Source organism: Carettochelys insculpta, chromosome 1, assembly GCF_033958435.1.
Source record: "Carettochelys insculpta isolate YL-2023 chromosome 1, ASM3395843v1, whole genome shotgun sequence".
NCBI classification, from domain to species: Eukaryota; Metazoa; Chordata; order Testudines; family Carettochelyidae; genus Carettochelys; species Carettochelys insculpta.
The window spans coordinates 266843903-266859381 of record NC_134137.1 but is presented as its reverse complement, the minus strand read 5'-3'; the positions used below and the strand labels follow the sequence as shown (position 1 = coordinate 266859381).

At 47.9% G+C, this 15479-nt stretch overlaps 1 non-coding gene across 1 annotated transcript; it reads left to right on the top strand.

Moving 5' to 3' along the window:
* Positions 1–1664: 1664 nt before the first annotated feature.
* Positions 1665–1820, top strand: LOC142007729 (U1 spliceosomal RNA). The gene has a single exon (XR_012644005.1). It is a non-coding gene; the product is annotated as a U1 spliceosomal RNA (small nuclear RNA).
* The last annotated feature ends 13659 nt before the right edge of the window (positions 1821–15479 follow it).

The window sequence follows — 15479 nt, the reverse complement described above, 5'->3', positions numbered from 1 at the left end:
GTCCTTAACTCTGCTGGCCATAGATTTCCTCTTGTGGCCCTTTGTGGGCCTCGTTTTCTGCAATTCCTAATTTCTGGTTTGTATTCTTTGTCATCAACTTTATCTTTCTTCCATTTGTTTATTACAAAACATTTTTCCAGTTGCTTTTACTTCCCCTCTAAACCACATCAATTTTTAAATCAGCACTGCTTTTTTTTGTCAAGTGTAAGATTGTGGCTTTCGGTGCATCTAATAAAGCATTCTTAAATGATTTCCAATTATCCTTTTGATTTTTTTGTTAAAATTTTCCTCTTAGTTGATTTGGCTCCAAATTGTTTTAAGCTGTGTGAAATTGACCAAACATAAATATTGCTGGCCTGAACTTTGTTTCTTTATCACATTGTTAAGTGTGATCCAGGTAAGCTACCAATAATTTTTAGTTCTGGGACCAGGGTCCTCTTTCTCTGTTAGGACAGGTTTGAAGATACAATTCCTCTGTATTGGCTGTGACACATTTTGAATTAGGAAATTGTCATCTGTTTTGTTTAGGAATTCCAAGGATGTTTTAGTACAGGCAGCATGAGACCTCTAGCATAAGTCACTCAAAATGAAGTTCCCCAGGCTTCTCCCCACATACTCTAGCACTGTAGATAAGCACATAAGGAAGGGGTCATCCTGTTCCTAGCAGGATTTGGTGCTCTATAGAAAATGTTCTCCGGTGCTTTCTCTGTCAGGGCCTTAATCCATAAGGATTTAAGATAATTTTCTTCTGAGTTATCAGTGACTCAGAAACAGCCAATACTGTTTTGGACAGACTGCCATTGCCCCATTCCTTTTCCCCAGTCCATCGTCCTTAAATTGCTCTTTACTATTTGTTTTATTGTGCCAGTTGTGTTCAGCTTCCCACCAAGTTTCAATAATGAGTAATTCGGTTCTTCTTGTTTATTATCCAGCTTGTTAACATTGATATAAAGCCAATTAAAGAATTTCTTTTCTTATGACTTTTGTTCATTGATTAATTTTGTTCTTAACAGCTTGATTTCTATGCTGTGTTCTATCTTCCTTATTTTCACTTTCCACTTTTGCTATTAGTTTTACCACCTCCCGACTACTTTAACCAGCTTGTCCACGAGGAGATTAATCCCCCTTCTACTGAGAAGGTATCTATACAGGGCTGTCCTGATCCATAACTGGGGCTCTATTGTCAAGGTTGTTTCCCCTTTCTAGCATGTTGAGTGCAGAATGTGGGGCCTGCAAAATGCTTAACATACTTTAACACTAAAGACTTGAGTTAGAATTCCCCAAGGTTATGGACTCCCCAGCCTCGGGTTGGTATTGCTGCCACTACTCAAATGCAAAATCCATTTGCAAACACAGGAAGGCCCATTTGGGAAGTCCTTCCTGTGAGATACTCTAGGGCTCTTTTAGCCCTCCCTCTGGAGAGACTGTGAAAATCCTGTGGGTGAGGCCAACTGAAAGTGGAAACTGTTTCCCTTATTAGCTGGCCGAGCAGTCTTAGACACACGCACACAGAAACTCCTGCCTTCTAGGAGGAGTCAGGAGTCAAACCATGTTCTTAAATGGGTGGGTTTTTTTATTAAATGCACACACGCACACACACGCACTTGCTAAAACATTGCTTGGTTGCTAGGAGTTACAAAGCAAGTGCAGAGGATTACAGTGTAAAATCAGGGGAGATACCATGATCACAAAGGTAGCTTTCCCGGGGTGAGGCTCCCCCATAGCACTGTGGATGTGCTGACCCCTGCGATTTCCCCAAATGTGGGAAACTCGACTGCATAATTTGTGGTAGTAAGGGACTGCGTTTGCGCTTTGCCTGGCTTTTTTTTAAGGAAAAAAAGAGATGGTATTTAATTGTGCTCAGCATAGAGAAGCACAAAAACACCTAAAATAAAAAATAACCACCCTTTGGAAGGGCTATGGTAATGTGGCACTTCGGAATATGCTAATTAGGTGCTTCCAGGAATATGCAGCACCTCATTAGCATAATGGCAGCCATACAGGCGTCAAAACTGCTGGTTTCGAAACGCACACTGCCCATGTAGGTGGGTGCCTTTTGAAATGACTCCCCCCCCCGATTTCAAAAGCCTCTTCTTCCCTAAACCAGATGAAAAGAAGGGGCTTTTGAAATCAGGGAGCCATTTCGAAAGGCCCCCAGCTATACAGGCAGCGTGCTGTTCAAATCCAGCAGTTTCAAAGTGCATGTGGCCGCTATTATACGAATGAGGCACTGCATATTCATAGTAGCACCTCATTGGCATATTCCAAAGTACCACGTTACCGTAGCCCTTCCAAAAGGGGGGCCTAGTGTGGCCACAGCCTCTCTGTTCTAACTCACATCTGTTGTTTCAAGACTTCTTTCTTCTGCATGGATGTCATTGGATTCTCCATGCCTGGCTCCTTTCAGAAGCGCTTCCCTGAATCAACAGCTCTTCCCTGCAATTCAAAAGCCCTATTCTGTTTTCACTGGCTTTCCTAGCCTCCTGACAACTGACTTCATGCTTCCCTAGCATTCCTGGGACTAAGACTCACTGTCTGTGTTTTTACCCTTTCAGGCAAGGCAGTTAGGGTTAGGTCTAAACAGTTAACTACTGTGAAAAGAATTTAGCTAATTGAATGTTTGGAACATCCAGAAAATGGTGTCCTCCCCTCATTCAGCGCAACTATGATGATTAAAAAAAATAAGAAGAACTTATACTCAAAAAGGGATAAGGCACTTATTTATATAATTTTGGAATGGCTACTGAACATCCTGCTTCAGGATTCAAAACAATCTGTAACTATTAAGATCAGGATAAGACCTAAGAGAGACAGATTATCCCTGTGGTGGATAAATGGATGTCTTTGTACACCTTCCTCTGCAGTGGTGCTGACCACTTGTGGAAACAGGGTAGTAAACTAAAAGGATCTCAACTGTGAACCAATATATTTGTGACATAATATATATTCTAAGAACACAACAAAAACCACAGCGATTCATGAAAGAGAATCATTGCCCTTTGATTCACAGGCAGCAGCAGTGCTGTCCCTTGGGGATGTGAGGCTGAGATCCACCCTCATCCTATGCCCAAGGCTTTTGTGACATGGAAGGATTACTGGGGGCGGGGGGGGGAGGGGAAGGCTAGCTCTTGCAGCAAGGGTACTCCCCCCTGGCACACTCACCACGGCAACAGAAAATTGAGCATCCCATCTGGGATATGGAAGTGCACTGATCCAGTCTGCTCCACTCTGCCCATGGCTCCCACTACTGATGGTGAGCAGCAGCCCCTACTGCCAGCCCTACGCCCTCTAGTAATTCCCCAGGCTGCCCTGGGCCCCACAGTACTACCACATGCTGCATGTTTGGAGGGTGAGCATCCCAAACCTTCCTATGGATGGAACAGATCCGGGCAGAAGATAGAAAAACATCTCCTTGGCTCTATTTGTATTTGGTGAGACAAATACAATGTAGGCCTTGGCATGGCTATCCGTGTCTTTGTCACTGCAACATTAACATCATGCTTTCTAGCTGTGCTATATCTAGAATCCACTTGCAAGCTGAAGGTGGTACAAATGATACAGCTGAGTTGCAAAGTGAATGTTTGTGTCAGGGGGAAATTATGCCACTATTCCAAGATCTCTGTGTAGGGAATTCACTCAAGATGTGTCTACACTAGAGGGCAATGCTGAAGTAGCAGGCACAACTTCAAAATAGCGTGCACTGCGTCTACACACATTGTGCGCCACTTCGAAGTTGAAATCAACGTTAGGCCTGGAGACATCAAAACAGCTATCCCTATGAGAAGATGGGAACAGTGCCCTAGAGGTCTAACCTCGAAGTAGGATGTGTATAGACGATCCGCGTCCCACTACGTTGAAATAGCGGGGTCCACCATGGCAGCAATCAGCTGGGACATGGAGACATGCCATCCAGCCCCTGCAGGGCTATATGACCACTGCGCCCAGTGGCTCTTAAAGCATGGACCTGGAAATCCTGTAGCAGGAAGCTGAGACCATGCAAGCAGTAGCTGTGCCATGTGGTGCTGCTGCGCAGCCCAGAGACAGCCAATGGCAGCCAGCCAGCCCCCCAAGCATCCCAGGGCTCCCCCCGGGCCATCTGAGGGCTCCCAGGCCTTCACCCAGCAGGGCAGGAAGCGGGGCCCCTCCTGGACTGATGCCGAACTCCGTGACCTGCTGGGGATCTGGGGTGAGGAGGAGGTGCTCCACGTAATGGGAAGTAAGTGGCAGAATGCGGATGCATTCACCCAGCTGGCCAAGGGTCTGACCGTCCAGGGTCACCCTGCCCTCACTCCTGACCACGTTAGCAGCAAGGTCAAGGAGCTGCGGCAGGATTAATCCTGGGCATGGGACTCGGCCAGCCAGTCAGGGGCTGCCTCCACCGCTTGCCCCTATACCGGGAGCTCAGGGCCATCCTGGGCCCCCCAGGACACCTTCTCCCCCCAAGCCATCCTTGACACCATGGCCGAGGAGCTCCAGCAGAATGTGGAGTCAGAGTTAGGACCAGAGAACAGCCCTGCATCTCTCCAGCCAGAGCTGGGACCTTCCACAGCATCAACCGAGTGGTGCAGTAAGGACGTGGAGCTCGTGAGGTACCTCCCTTCCTTCAGCTTCAGACAGGCATCTGCCCGATGGGCCTCCTCCAACCATGGCAGCGGACCTTCAGATATGTACCCCACAGGGCACATACCCCTGGGGCATGGGGCAGGGGCACCATACATGACCAGAGGCCCCCCACGCCCCCAGCAGACCCCGGCTCACCAGGGCCTGGGCAGACCATGGCCCTGGGCAGTGGCACAGCCACCATTGCCTGTCAGCACCTGCACCCATTGACAGGAGGGAGGATGGGCTGGGGGGGAACACATGAAAAGGCTGCCCACAGGGAAACCTCACACATGGATGGGGGACAAGGGATGGGGACCTGATGCCCACGTGGGGATGGGGGGGCATGTGCCATGGGGCAGGGCTTGTTACACATAGCCTCCCTCTCTCTTCTCCCCTGTTTCTGCAGCCACACCATCCAAGGGCCAGGACATCACGGCACTATCCATTGTCTTGGAAAGCCCCCCACATTCCCAGACCATGACTGCCCAGGGCACCATTGGCACCAGGATGGGTACACCCCTGCTGGGGCCAGGGAAGTACCACCATGGACCCAAAGGAGGCTGACACCCTCCAGCACCAGGCAGACATCATGGAGCAGTGGCTACAGTTCAAGTAGCAGGAGGCTTCCTGGTGCCAGGAAGTCTGGAGGACCTTTATGGTCACCTTTAACTGGGTGGCCACCTTCTTTGAGAAGCTGGTGGCCCGGCTGCCGCCCCCTGCTGCCCCGCCTGCTACCCCACCTGCCAGCCCCCCAGGGCAAGATCCAGCTGGGGCTGATGGCCAGGCCCAAGACCCACTCCAGCTGTACCTCCCCATCCGCCCAGCTCCCAGCCAGCCTAGCTGGGGACCCCAGACAAGGGCAGGGGGCAGCGATCCAGACCCAATGGGATTGTGCCCATCCACCCCCACACCACAGTGATGGGCTGATGGCTGGCTCATCCTCAGGCTCCCCCAAGTATATAGTTATCCCCCCTTGTATACAGTGGTGATAATTTTTCTGCAGAAATCACACTTGAACAGTTAACAGTTATCAATAATTCAAAGTTTTATTTTTCCCAAACTCCCATGTGACATGTGCTTGCTGCGGGCACAGTGTGCAACTGGTGGGGACAGTGTGCGGGTGGTGGGGGCAGTGTGCAGGATGCCTACAAGGGATGGCCAGGGCGGCATTCACTGGGCCTCCAGATCAACATATTCCCGCAGGGCCTCCTGGACCCACACCCCCTCCTGGTAGGTCTGGTGGGTAGGAGTGGTGGCTGGCTGGGAGTAGCCTGATCCAGCCTTGACTGCCCACCCCTGCACAAAGGCCTCCCCCTTGCTTTCCACTAGGTTGTGGAGTGTGCAGCAGGCACCCACAACCTCGGGGATGTTCAGGAAGTCCACATCCCGGCAGGTGAGGAGGCAGCACCACCGGCCCTTGAGGCACCTAAAGGCCCGCTCAATCACCTGCCAGGCAGGGTTCAGCTGGGTTTTGTAACACTCCTGGCCGACATTGAGGTGGCCCGTGTAGGGGCACATGAGCCAGGGCTGAAGCGGGTATGCTGCATCTGCCATGAGACAGAGGGGCATGGAGGTGTCCTCCAGTGGGATTGCCCTCTGGGGGATGTAAGTCCCTACCTTCAGTTGGCAGCACAGGTCCAAGTTGCAGAACATACAGGCGTCTTGGGTGCAGTGGGGCCAGCCCACATACACTTCCTGGAACTGACCCCCGCTATCCACCATGGCCTGCAGGACCACTGAGTGGTAGCCCTTCCTGTTTATAAAGCGTCCACCACTGTGCTCTGGGGTGCAGATAGGGATGTGGGTCCCATCAAAGACCCCGAAGCAACTTCAGAAACCCACGGTGGCGAAGCCCATGATGGCCACATCCGGGTCCCTGACTCAGATGACCCTCTGGAGCAGCAGGGCATTCAGCGCACGGACCACCAGCAGGGAGGGGACATGGACTCCTGTGAGGGTGTGAAGGGTCAGCCCAGCACCCGCACCTGTGCCCCCCACCCCAGCCCCCCCGACCTGTGCTCCCCTCCCTGCCCCCCAGCCCTGCCTGCCCAGGCCCCCTCACCCAACCCCCAGGCTTCTCCCTCCTGGCTCCTCACCCCCACCAGCAGGTGCACGCCCAGGCCTCCTTAGCTCCATGATGATGGCCCCAACTGTCACCTTGCCCACACTAAATTGGTGGCCCATGGAGCGGTAGCTGTCTGGAGTGGCCAGCTTCCAGACAACTACGCAACCCTCTTCTCGATGGTGAGGGTGCACTAAATTCGTCTGTCATGGTGCCTCAGGGTCTGGGATCAGCCACTGGCAGAGCTCCATGAAGGTCTTCCAGAGCATGCAGAAGTTCCACAGCCGCTGGTCATCATCCCACTCCCCCAAGACCAGCTGCTCCCACCACTCGGAGCTGGTGGGGTGGCTCAAGAGCTGGCAGAACACCTGGTGGGGGTGGGGAGTGGGACCAGGAGGGCCCGATGGTCTGAGGTGTCCCTTTCTGCCCCCTGGGAGAGGTCTGTTGCCAGGGGCTGCTGGGTGGCCACCCATGCAGCATCTACCAGGGCGCCTGCCCTTCAGGTGACAGCTTGCAGGGCCTCCAGCTGCTGCTGCTGGGCATCCATATCTGCAGGCACTGGGTCTGCAAAGCTAGTGGCACCAATGCAGGACTCGTGCTGTGCAGGCTGAGTGAGTCTGGGAGGGGCTGTTTAAAGGAGTGGTTTGCTGTTGCCCCAGAAGGGCTAGCCACCCTGTGTCCCCGTCCATGGGCTTTTCTGGCCCCTTATTTCGAAAGGAGCCTTTTGTGTGTGTAGACACTCCCTTTCCACTTCTGGGGTGGCCAAATTTCGTCAAGTTCTCTGCAGATCATGATCAGCACAGTAAATTCAGAAAAGTTTAGTTGAGTTCAGTTAGTTACGCAATTTCAGTACCAACAGACAAAGCAAACATGGCATGACAAATCCCTGCACAGTTTTAAAAAATGCCTTTTTGCATCCCATGAAATTGCATTGTATGGTACATAGTGATGACGGCCCTCGCAGTACCGGAATATATGTTATGAACACCTGTGTAATTACTGAAGAAATTATTTATTGGTGTAGAATGTGTCACCACTGTACAACCTAATGGCCAATCTTGAAAACTCTAATGTAATTTATCAGATTAGCCCCAAGTCATGATACTGGGCCCACTGGCTCCTTTTCTCCACTCCCATTCTGTTACAAAGAGCTCTATATAAGAGAAAAAGTGCCAGTAGATGGGTGTGCCAGAATTTACAGTATTCTTCTTCTTTTTTCTCTTCCCCTAGGACCAATACAAACTTATTGACTTTCATTTTGTAAATAGCTTCTCCCACCAGGGGAGATGCAGACCCAGCACCTACCTCTCCCTGCCAAAGCTGCATCTTTGGGAGCCAGTTTCTTCTGTCTCCAGTTGAGCTGCAGCTCCACCAGGCAGCAGCAGCTCTTACCTCTTACCTGTCACTCTCATCAGGTGCAAAGAATTGAAAGCTGAGAGTGGCAAACAGCTTCCTTCAAGCCCCTGTAAAGCTGCATCAGATCAATCTTTCATTTCATTCCGTTTGTTTGTGGTAGGGTTGGATTAATCTTTTGTGGGTTTGACACTGAACATGCCTGTGAGATCCCATGGGGAATGATTGTAAAAGACAGGTGACAAAACAGAAGTTGTCTTGACACAATATTGTGCAAGTAGGATATTGTGCTAGCAATATAACAGGAACCTTTAAGATACAAAACTAGAATGACTGAGACAAAGAGTTCCTTAATGAATTCACTGTGGCAAATTCAATCTGTATTTGGGTTAAATGGAAACCCAGTTCAGCAAGAGGAAGCTTGGTGTTTAAGAAAGCTGGACAATGTTTAAGAAGTTCAGCTACTAGCCAAAACAGTAGTGTTTTGAATTTACTAGCATTATCCCTGACGTCTGTCTTTAATGGGTTTTGGTCATGTTTGTTCTTTCTCTCCGTCTGAGTTACATAAATTGCTATGCAACCACAAAATACTGTGTTGAAATAGACTCATTGTCCCATTTATCTACAGCACTATAATCTGCAAGTAGGTTGGATTTTTTTTATTAAACTGTGAATGTCAGCTCCCTTAGGCACAAAAGTGTCATCTGCTCAAGACTCGCTTTGACTCTCACAAGTCTCAACAGTTGGAAACATTAATTTTCTGAGAGCTACAGAATGATGGACAAGGGCAACAGCACTGTGTGGTGGAGGTAGGGAGAAGATTGGTCTCACAGTGAGGCAAGTGCTGGGAGCGAGAGCACAGCAGGGTGGAGGTGAGGGCATCAGTTTGTGGAGTGAGGCTTGGGCCAGGGACAAGCATGGCAGAGTGAGGGGGGTTCAGATAGGATCCCCACCTGGGGAGGAGCAGACCTAGCACCTACCTCTCCCTGCCAGAGCTGTGTCCTTGGGAGCCAGTTCCTTCTGCTTCCAGATGAGCTGCAGCTCCACCGGACAGGAGCAGATGATCTTCCTGCCCTTCTGGCGGGAAGCTGGTCATGGTTACTCCTGTAACTGGGCTTTTGGTGTCAACTCTGCCGGCTCCACTTTTGATCTGACTTTCTGGCTGAAAACCAGACACCTGATAACCATAATAGGCCCCTTCCAAGTGTGGGCCTGGTGTAGTGGTACCATTGGCACCTTAGCCACCCTGGCACTGGTTTGTGAATAAGCATGAGTGTGAACGAGTGAGCGGCAAATGGAAGCTAAGAAACTGAAGACCAGAAAGATCAGCAGCGAAACTTTTCCAGAAGGTGGTGATTGTGCAGCATACAAGGGCCTCATGGCTTGGGGAAGGGAAAGATCTATACAATAATGGGTCTGGAGGAGTGTGGGGTGCAGGGAGAGAAGGGTCAGTAGTCATTTCTTCCCCTTGCTTCTGGTGCTACTGAAAGTGCGTCAGTAGCTGATCTTGCCAGCTGGAATAATTAATATTCACAGACACAACAACCAAAATATCCATTTGAATGAGAAAGCTGAAGCTACAGCGGAGATTCCAGACATCAGTCTGATCCACAGCTTTCACTGCTGCCTTTTTGTGGGGAGCCCGAATGCAGGAATTCCATAAGGCAACATTTCAGACAAATTTCATCCAGCCATTGGTATTTTGTGCAGGATTAAATATCTCCACTCCATTTTGTGATAACTTTGTTTTTCTAGAGGACATTCAGCCACTGGGCTGCATTTGGAGCAGTGTGGGGCTGAACAGCCCAGTAGAGAGCCACATACATACATACATACAGAATGTGGAGAGACTGTCTAGGAATGACTACAGCAGAAAGGGATCTAGGGGTTATAGTGGACCACAAGCTAAATATGAGTCAACAGTGTGACACTGTTGCAAAAAAAAGCGAACATGATTCTGGGATGCATTAACAGGTGTGTTGTGAACAAGACACGAGAAGTCATTCTTCCACTGTGCTGGTTAGGCCTCAGCTGGAGTATTGTGTCCAGTTCTGGGCACTGCAGTACAAAAAAGATGTGGAGAAATTAGAGAGGGTCCAGAAAACAGCAACAAGAATGATTAAAGGTCTAGAGAATGTGACCTATGAAGAAACGCTGAAAGAATTGGGCTTGTTCAGTTTGGAAAAGAGAAGATTGAGGGGAGACATGATAGCAGTTTTCAGGTATCTAAAAGGGAGTCATAAGGAGGAGGAAGAAAACTTGTTCTTCTTGGCCTCTGAGGATAGAACAAGAGGCAATGGGCTTAAACTGCAGCAAAGGAGGTTTAGGTTGGACATTAGGAAAAAGTTCCTAACTGTCAGGATGGTCAAACAGTGGAATAAATTGCCAAGGGAGGTTGTGGAATCTCCATCGCTGGAGATATTTATGAACAGGTTAGATAGATGTCTATCAGAGATGGTTTAGACAGTGCTTGGTCTTGCCATTAGGGCAGGGGGCTGGACTCGATGGCCTCTCGAGGTCCCTTCCAGTCTTAGTATTCTATGAGTCTATGATTTTGCCTCTCTGTTTGCACCGTGAGGAGACCAATCTGCCCCAAACTTTTCAGAGATCCAGCATACTCCATTCACTAGCCAGCCCGCCAGCCCATCCTATTAGTTTGCACTTAACAAGGAATGTAGCTGTGGTACTGCCTTTCCCAAATAGTCCTGCACCCTTTTTCTCTGGATGTGGCAGTTTTTCAGTAGCATAGTCTGTGCCATCTCAAAATCAGAGGTTGCTACGATGAGCAGACTTTGGCTAAGGGGCATGTGGAAAGTTTCCTTATGCCCTCAACTGTGCTCTTCAGAGGAGACTATAACCTAGTGCAGGTGTGAGCAACTTTTTAGGTTGGGCCCCACTTTTCTTCTCGGCAGTTAGCAGGCTTCCCCAAGCTGTCTAATGTAATGGAGACTGATGGAAATTTTGGTTATGTTCATACAAAATAAACCTCTTTTGGCATGTGTGAGATAATAAGTCTGTAGAATGTGAAAACTTTATTAATCGGTATATATAGGTGAACTCACACACATAAAACCAGTAACATATTTTAACAGTTTTAATGAGATGGATAAGCCTGACCCCCAGCAGCCAATTGTGCTGCACCCCCCTTATGAAATTTCAGGCCCTCCCTTGAGGAGACCCACTCACCATTTCGTGCACCCTTGAGCTAGCACACAGCTAGTAGTAGAATGTAGTTGTCACTTGCAGAATTCTACAATAACCTGGTAAAATGTAATATGGAAACTCAAATCCCTCACATATTTTAATACAGAATATGCACTTTAAGGTAGAAATGAGCAAACTTTCAATGTGAGGCCCCACTTCTCGTCCCTCTGTAATTAGTAGCCCCACCACCACCACCTGTTTAATATAATCCAAATTTTGGTTACAGTCATATAAAAAAAACATTTTGGAATGTGTAAGAAAATAAGCCTGTGGAATGTAAAAGTTTTATTAATCAGTATATAAATGTGAATGCACACAGAAAAACCAGTAACATATTTCAACAGTTTTAATGAGACGGATGAGCCTGAGGAGATTTATCACCAGCGAGTAACAAGGATTAAATACAGTCTTCAATTAAGATACTTCATGTTATTTATGAAAATGATTAAATAGTTTAAAAAATCCAGCCACATCAGTGCCTAATAAATTCCACTGGTTTCCTCAGACTAATGTTTTCGAGGGCTTAGGAAGACATTGGAGAGTTTTACTAATCCCCCAGAATCTCATTTTATTTCCTCACCTTTCCGCCCATGGAACCAACATGCTCTGATTACTCATAATGAAACAGGTCAACATCAAAACTAGCTACACAAGAGAAAAGGCACCAGACAGTGTGCTGAGAATTGTGGGACTGTGGACAACAAGTTCATGCAATGAATCTGTGACAAGGAGAGGAAGAGGAGAAGACATAGAACTGCTGAAGAAACTGGATGGCTCAAAGGGCTGGTAATAAAATATATTAAGTCTCTTGTATCTGTTGGGGGGAGTATGCTTTTTTTTTAAAATGTGGACTGCAATCTACAATTTGTTTAAATATAGAGGAGCTCAAAATAGTCATGCAATAAGTGTGCATAAGAGAAATTAGTGGAAAATTAGAGTGGAAAGAGTGATTGGTAAAATAATTTTGTTATAACATATTAAAAATTATACACTAAGAAAGGTTTTATAGAAATTACCTTCTGGGACCTTGCTGTAATATCATCAGTGGAAAAAAAGTGCTCTTACCCCTCTCCCTCTCCTACTGCTAACTCCCAAGGGCATGCTGGGACATGTAGTGTCTTCCCTGCTCCAAAGCCAGATCTCTAGGCAGGGAGTTGGCCAAGTAACTACAGCTCCCAGGGTGCCATTGATTCCACTTTCATGTCCTGAAGGATCCCCCTGCACAGCGCAGCAGAGAGAGAAACTGGACATGTGTACAGGCCTCTTAGGCCACCTGACTGGAATCGAGCTCAAGTAAGAAGTGACCAAAGTATTGTTCATATTTGATAGACAATTAGGTACTACAAAACAAACACTTTAGCAGGTAGCACATGTAGCACTTTAAAGACTAATCGAATCATTTATTAGCTGGTGCTTTTGTGGGACAGACCCACTTCTTCAGAAAACTCATCACCTAATACATTTTTTGTTAGTCTTTAAAGTGCTACGTGACTGTTCTTTTGTTTTGTTAGAATACAGACTAACATGTCTAGCTCTCTGTTAATTAGGTACTACAGGGGGGCCTTGTTATATGAGTCCAGGTTAAATTCCTAAATAATGCAACTTACAGTGAAACTACTTATAAAGGGGAATTAATATCCATAAGGAATAGTTTAATTACCTTGAGATATGTTCCCAACACATACAGGTCACATGTGTGGCATATATAACGTACCTATAACCCACAGCAAAAAAGAAATAGAATAAGTAATCAGATAAATAATTAAATTTTTTATATATATATATATATATATATATATATATATATATATATATATAAAACTAAATAGAAAAAGATAAGCCAGCTTCCCCCAGTACCCACAAGTTCCCCACCAGCTCCCTGCAGTCCCTGCCAGCTCCCTGCAGCTCGCCGGCTCCCTGGAAGTTCTCTGTCAGTCCCCACCAGCTTCCTGCCAATCCCCACTGGCTCCCTGCAGTTCCCTGCCAGCTCCCTGCTGGCTTCCAGATTCTCCTCACCTGTCCCCACCAGCTTCCTACAGTTCCCCACCAGATCTCCACCAGCTGCCTGCAGTTCACCGCCAGCTCCCTGCCATTCCCCGCCAGTCCCCTCACGGCTCCCCACAGCTCCCTGCCAGCTCCTCTCCCGTTCCTACGGCTGCCCTCTCAGTCCCCTCTGGCTTCCTGCCTGTCCCTGCAGCTCCCTGCCAGCTCCATGCCACTCCTCACTGCCTTCCCACAGTTTCCTGCCACTCCCTCATCTGCCTACCAGCTCCCCCAACTCCTCCCAGCTCCCCACAACACCCTGCAGTTCCCCCATGACTTCAGGACTCACTTCCAGGACACCTGCATTACAGCGCCTGCCACCCAGCCACCACAAAGCTCAGCTACGTTCCTGGCTTTTGGTTGCTTGGCCCCTAAATGATATATGTGGATCAGTGTGACTTATAAGCTGTGTCTACACGTGCACGCTACTTCGAAGTAGCGGCACTAACTTCGAAATAGCGCCCGTCGCGGCTACACACGTCGTGCGCTATTTCGAAGTTAACTTCGATGTTAGGCAGCGAGACGTCGAAGTCGCTAACCTCATGAGGGGATCGGAATAGCGCCCTAGGGACCGTGTAGATGATCCGCGTCCCGCAACGTCGAAATTGCCGGGTCCTCCATGGCGGCCATCAGCTGGGGGGTTGAGAGATGCTCTCTCTCCAGCCCCTGCGGGGCTCTATGGTCACCGTGGGCAGCAGCCCTTAGCCCAGGGCTTCTGGCTGCTGCTGAGGCAGCTGGGGATCCATGCTGCAGGCACAGGGTCTGCAACCAGTTGTCGGCTCTGTGTATCTTGTGTTGTTTAGTGCAACTGTGTCTGGAAGGGGCCCTTTAAGGGAGCGGCTTGCTGTTGAGTCCGCCCTGTGACCCTGTCTGCAGCTGTGCCTGGCACCCTTATTTTGATGTGTGCTACTTTGGCGTGTAGACGTACCCTCGCAGCGCCTATTACGATGTGGTGCCGCGCAACGTCGAAGTTGAACATCGACGTTGCCAGCCCTGGAGGACGTGTAGACGTTATTCATCGAAATAGCCTATTTCGATGTTGCTACATCGAAATAAGCTATTTCGATGTTGGCTTCACGTGTAGACGTAGCCATAATGAATCAGCTTGCCTAAATTAATTAACGACATATATGCAAAATGACTTATAGCAAAGAGACTTATAACAAGGACCCCCTTGTATTTGGACTTGGCCATTGGATTAGACCAAGTTCCCTAAAAACACTTGGTAGGACTGTATTGTTCTTTTCAGTAGTGCAGCTAGAATTTGTATGGAGCAGCTATGTTATTTTTTTCTTCAAACAGTAGATAAAACAGCAAGCTGTCATTGCTGTGGTAAAATGCAGCCTCCCTTAATTTGTTTTGTTCCTCACAGCCAACCCCACAGCATATGATCAATACCAGCTGCTCCATGCAACTACCAGCTGCTTGAGAAGATGGTATAAAAGGCAACTGGGGTGAAAGTGAAATGAATGGTGCAGTCTGAAAAAAGACCGCAAAGTGTCCATAAACCGTGATCACCATGGACACTAATTGAGATAATTGTTGGTAATCCAAAAAGAGAAACTTAGAATTGCATGGTAACAGGAACAATCTACTCTATCCAAAAAGTAGTCCTTCTAGGATAGGGTTAAAATGTGTTGAAAGAGATTTTGGGAAGCCTTCACTGCCAATTCCTATACACATTTTCTGTGGATACAGAGCTAGCAGATTTTACTGGTTGCATTCTTGTTCCTTTCATCATTAGTAAACTTGCTTTCCTTCACTTATAATGCTACTCCCTGCCCCAAGTATGGCTTATTCTGTCCTTCCAATAAATTTGTGTATGCTGGTAATATTGAAGATTTGGAGCAGTTCATCTACTTGGGGAGTATTATGGGCAGAAAGAAAGGAACAGATAACCATATCAGTGCCAGGATAGGAAAAAACAACATCTGCTTCTAAAACTCTTCATCCCATATGGAGTTCACAAATAATATCTCCAAAGACAAAACTGTGGATGATCAACACAAATGTGCGGCATGTGCTCTTGTATGGTTGCGAGACTAAAAAGTCTCCAAATCACAAGCTAGAGGCATCCATAAACAGATGCCTGAGGTACATACGTCACATCAAACAGCAAGACTTGGTCACAAGTGAGGAGCTTTATAACAGAGCAGGATAAAAACTACTTGACATTCAATTCAAGAGGAGACAATGGTGATGGCTAGGCCACACT